The sequence below is a fragment of the Cervus elaphus genome, chromosome 32, assembly GCF_910594005.1.
Source record: "Cervus elaphus chromosome 32, mCerEla1.1, whole genome shotgun sequence".
In the NCBI taxonomy this organism is placed as follows: Eukaryota; Metazoa; Chordata; class Mammalia; order Artiodactyla; family Cervidae; genus Cervus; species Cervus elaphus.
This window is the reverse complement of record NC_057846.1, coordinates 31,835,174-31,841,173: the sequence shown is the minus strand read 5'-3', so window position 1 is coordinate 31,841,173 and position 6,000 is coordinate 31,835,174.

Below are 6,000 nucleotides of genomic sequence, written 5' to 3'. Positions count from 1 at the left end.
ATAGAATCCTGTTGCTCCCTCTCTGCATCACATCCTCTCTTCTGGGTGATACAGCTTCCAGTCTTTTAAGCTGTTTCTTATCAACAGTGTCCAGGCTCTTGGCTCTGCTAGAACTTAGCTCTGCCCAGCATGCCATCACCCAAAGTTGCAATGAGGCTATGACTGTACTGACTTTTTTTGGTAACACATCACCTTGTTGTTGGCTTCCCTTCAGCTTGTAATGATAGAAATTGCATAAGGAAAAGATGATGTCCCTGGCTCAGAAAAGTGGTGATGAGACCTGGGTATGCATGGTGGGTTTGACCAGGGCAGAGAACTCAGACCCCATCAGCACCATGGAGATCAGTCCTGTTGCTTGTGACAGGACAAGCTTGTGAGACTGTATAGTATATAAAACTCAGGAGGCCAGTGAGTTAATTCAGAATGAGTAACAATTGCTTCTAGGATCCAGATATGGCTCAGATTCAACACAATTTACTTCCCTTCTTTCACCCAAAAATACCATAATATTTTTAGTCAAACACCTGCATGAAGTCTGTAGATGCTGCATGGTCTTCATCCGCCAGCATGATAATCCACTGAAGCCCCTGAATCCCGTTTCCATTTTTCCATATTGAGATAACCAGTGTCCACGGTTATAATAGGTGCCCTTGTGTGAATAATGTAACAAAAGTGATCCAGGCGGAGAATAAACTAGGTAAGAGGACAGACAGACTAAATATTTTTTTGACAGACATTGACAGGGAAACCATCAAAGACTCTAAAATATGGTTTATGGCTCTTCTTAGATGCAAAGCTCACTCCTACAGGTTAAGAGAGGGTACAGAGCAAGTGTAAATCAGGGTATCTGGGTTTTAATCTCTCACTGTTGTGGCAACAGCAAGAGAGAAAACCCTAAAATAATTAAGAACAATGAAGGGGCATGAAAGGGGAACTATAGGAATGGTATAGAAGCTGCATGTGGATTGGATTAAGAGAGAAAGGACATGGTGGGGGGAGTAGGGGAATGACCTAAAAATTAACCTGGAGAATGAATAGAATGTAGTTGGTGGGGATGGGGTGAGAAAGAGCTTTATAGGTAGAACTGATTAGAAAAGAAAATATGGAAGGAAAAATTTGTTGGAAGGGTAAACACATTTTGTCAATGATGACAGATTTAAGGGAGTGTGTCTAAGATAAATTTGTGTACTGAATCTTAGGGGGAGACAAAGAGAGATTTAAGGAAAACTTCCAAGAGTAGTGAAAGAATATCAACAGCACCCCTGGAGCCCAAAGGGGACCTATGCTCACCCTTTGGAGACAGAAAATGTCAGCATTTGGAGAAAGTAAAATAAAATTTTACTTCGCAAAGTAGTTGGAAACTGTACAGAATTTGCTAACCTTGAAGGATACAGACTATGTGTATGTGTGTGTGTGTGTATATATATATATATATATATATATATATATATATATATATATTCAGAAATGTGAATCTAAATGCACAGTCTATACACACATCATAGGTTATTAAGAGGAACTAAGGATGTGTCTGTATTCTGAACAAGGGGTTAGCATCGCAAATGGCAGTAATGCCTCTTCTTAAAACAGTATCTTTTCTAAAGTAAAGGAGGTTACTCCCTACCAACATAACCGACATGACCCAATGTACCCAGTCTTGAGTCATATCTTAGACTAGGGATTCCATGACACAGATGACATTTCTGAATAGAACCATATTCTAATAAGCTAAGAAGAGAAGCAGTCTCCTGCTTCTTAAAAGATGTTCAGTTTCCTTTGAAGTAGTTGGTATTCTAGTAAAAACCGACCTTGTTTTCTCTCTTAACTGTCTTATAAACCCACTATACTTTCTGATCTGTACATTTCTAGATATTCCTCCAGCACTTGGAAATATTTAAATGATGGAATTTGGGATAAGTGTTGAGAAGATCCTTCTGTTTTACTGTAACTTTAGTTAAAAATAAGTGCACTATTAATATGCTGTTTTTAGAGACAATTTATTTTTGTATGTAGTATCATGTCAGAATATCTCAATTTTAGTTATTAGCTTGCTCTTTCTACACCACAGAGAGCCTGGGAGCTGTTGCTATGTATTACAAACAACAAGTTTCAATGTCATTCTTGAGTCTCTATACCCAGGAAAAAAAAAACAGATTCAACTTTTTTAAACATTTGTTTTATAAAATGAGGGGTTTTTTTTTGTTTGTTTGTTTTTGGTGAGGAAGAGATAGACGCCTCTTCTCAACATTTTGTTTAAAAAAATATTTAAATTCGGACTTCCCTGGCAGTCCAGTGGTTGAGATGCCATGCTTCCACTGCAGGGGCATGGGTTCAGTCCCTGGTCGGGAAACTAAGACCCAAGTGTCGCGCCGCACAGCCGAAAAATAAATAATAAACAGAATAAAACAGCTGGCATAACATTCAAAAAAATATTTAAATTCCATTACAACCGCAAAGCACAATTTTTATCATGACTCCTTTCTTCTAACAGAGAAACAGAAATAAACAACTTGGGGCCCTTGATTTTGTATTTAATGGGCAACACATTCAAATTTTTTATAAAAGTATAAACGGAAAAGTATGTGTGTGGGTGACAGGGGAGGGCAGTGAGGCAGACACTGGCCTGAAGAGCAGTGTCTGGTAGCCGTGGCTTTGGGAAAAGGGAAATGCCGACAAGGTTTTGAGGAGAAGCATATTTGACTTCTACCAAGAGTAGCCAAAAGGAGGTTTGCTGCCAAAAATAAAAGGACAAAGAGGGTGGGGAGGGACGTAGGAGGGGTGTTCAGAATGGAGGGGACACATGTATACCTATGGACATATATATAATAACTGGCATAACATTTTAAAAAATACTTAAATTCCATTAGAACCATAGAGTACAATTTTTATCATGATTCCTTTCTTCTAACAGAGAAACAGAAATAAACAACATAGGACATGTATACCTATGACCGATTCATATTGATGTATGGCAGAAACTATCCCAACATAAAGTAATTATCCTCCAATTAAAATTAAAAAAAAAAATAAAAGGACAAGGCATCACCTACACTCAAGACGCTAATATTGGCCAGGTGATTATCTGCCCCAGTGCAAAGTAAACTGTTTCTTTGCCATGTGTTATGTTTCATTTCTGAACCTACAGGCTCAACACAATAGCACAGAAGCGGTTAATGAAATGAAACACAGCAGAAACCTCCACCCTGGCTGCTTTTGGAGCTTCAAGGATATTGGAGGTAATGACTCAGAACCGTGATGAACTCTCTCAGGGGTTCGTGCCTCCACGGCTTGCCCCGCATTTGGCACTGATAATGAAGCACTGGCTGGAATAACCATTAGGATAATACAGCAGGGACTCCAGCTTCTCTCCTAGTGAGTGCCCTGACAGAGGGCTGGAGATAGAATATTCAACTGGTGAGCGCTCTGATGTGGATTTTAACGGCTCTATAAATGATTAAGTTGGACATACTCCAAAGTAGAAAAGTCGCAGATAAAATTTATGATTTTTTTTTCTTTTCTCTTATCCTCTCTCTTTTTTCTTTCTATCTCTGTGTGTCTTTATTGCTTCTCTCTCGCTTTCATTCCTTCAATCCTTCTTTACCTTACCTTTCCTTCTTTTCTTTCTTTTCCTTTTTATCATTAAAGAGGCACCGTGAGGATCATTCATAATAGTGAAATTAAGATATGGAAGGGACCTCAGCAATTATTTTCTCAAATCCTTCCATTTGTGGTATAGGCAAGAGACCTGGAATAAAAAGGTCTGGATTTTAGTCTAAGTCTTAGTGGCTCAGACAGTAAAGAATCTGTCTACAGTGTGGGAGACCAGGGTTTGATCCCCGGGTTGGGAAGATCCGGAGAAGGGAATGGCTATCCACTCCAGTACTCTTGCCTGGAAAACCACAGGGACAGAGGAGCCTGATGGGCTCCAGTCTATGGGGTTGCATAGAGCTGGACATGACTGAGCAACTGTCACTTCACTTTACCGCCTACCAGGTGTTATTTCCTGGTAAATACACAACATTCTTGAAGTCCAGTTTCCTCATCTGTAAACTAGGACTGCTAGCTGGGGCCAAGATGGAGCTGCACGGCCTCTTAGTCTGCGGCTCTTTGTGTTAGCTCCACGATCGCCTTGGTTCCTTCCTATTTGCCTCCATAATCCCCACCCACATGGCTTCCCCACAGACCCCTAAACCACCTCTCCCTTGCATTGTCTGTGTTCCCTCCATGCCCATCCCTGAGTCACCAGAGGATGGCAACTGATGCCAGAAAAGGCACTGGAGGAACTTACTCTGCTAAGTTCACACCAGCACATCTCCTGTTCCTCCAAGAGTGTGAAATTAAACCACAACAGAACAGACATCCTTTCCCACATCCTGCTTCTGTCTCACATCCCACCTCCCATATCCACATTTATCCTTGCAAACTCAGTAACAATGTCAATTCAAAAGGAAGACTTGTTTTACTTCCTAGATGATAGCATTTTCCTGCACTGGGAACTTACAAAGCATGGTACCTTTGGAGTACCTGTCACAATATAAGTACATGATCCTGTTTCGCTCTGTCATCTCCTCCCCACCTCCCCTCCATTTATACTGTCTGATTCAGAAAGTCAGGAAGCAGATCTGTTTGGCTCAACACTGCATCATCAAGGCCTCGCTTAGAGTTTAGCATAGGGGGTGTCCTCAAACAAAGTGCCAAATGGATAAATGAATGGATTTAGCTTCTGATGGACTTCCCAGGTGGCACTAGTGGTAAAGAACCTGCCTGTCAATGTAGGAGACACAAGAGACGCAGGTTCAGTCCCTGGGTTGGGAAGATCCTCTGGAGAAGAGCATGGTAACCCACTCCAGTATCCTTGCCTGGAGAAACCCATGGAGAGAGGAGCCCTGTGGGCTATGGTCCATAGGGTTGCAAAGAGTCAGATACAACTGAAGCAACTTCACACACACACACGTACAGGCTGTAATATTACCTGTCAATTACTGAGAGTGTATGCCAGGTGCTATAGGTTGATTGTTTGGGTCCCCCCGCCAAATTCGTGTATTAAAACCTAAGCCACAGAGTGATAGTGCAGGAGATGGGGGCTTTGAGGGGACAGTTAGGTCATGAAGGTGGAGCCCTCATGAGCAGGAATTATTGCCTTTATAAAACAGAACCCCAGAGAGCTCCTTAACCCCTTCCACCATGTGAGGCTACAGCAAAGACACAGCCTTCTATAACCCAGGAAGTGGGCTCTCACCAGACCCTGGATCTGCTGGTGTCTTGCTCATGGATTTCCCAGTCTTCAGAACAGTGAGAAATATTTACAAGTCACTGGTCTATGGTACTTTGTGACAGCAACCTGAATGGACTGAGACACCAGGTTCTCAGCTAGGCATTTCACATAACTTAGCTTATTTAATTTTCAAAACAACCTTCCAGGAAAGATATCACTAATTGTGTTTTACAGATAAGGAAATTGAAGCCAAGAAGGGACAATCCAACTCAGCTTCCACAGTCAGGGAAGGTTTTTCCAAAAATGACAGTGATGACACCTGACTTAATTCCTTCCAAGTCCTGCTAAAATCAGTTTTAAGTGGATGACCTTATTGGATGACTGAGCATTTTAATAGGGAGAGACAGATAGATTGACAGATGAGTGATATCTCACATATATGATCACACAATTGGTATTTATCAAGGCTCAATTAGCTATGGAAAATGTCAACAAATATGAGAAATAACCATCTGGAATAGATCTGGGCTAAGCTTGTTGACCATATAAGGCATGCGGATTTTTTTCTTTTGCTTCTCCTTACTCCCCAAAGTATAGCTCTTTGGACACCAAGGACTGTCCGCTCTGGCTCTCTTAAGATAACTGATTCCAACCTGTCAAGTACAGGTTTAGCTGAATTTCAGCCTGGAAGACGTGGAATCTCTTTATTATCTCCTCTATCATACAAGAGCATTGTAATGCCTGTTCTTTAATTGAATTACGAACAAAGCAACACTATGTCCTGA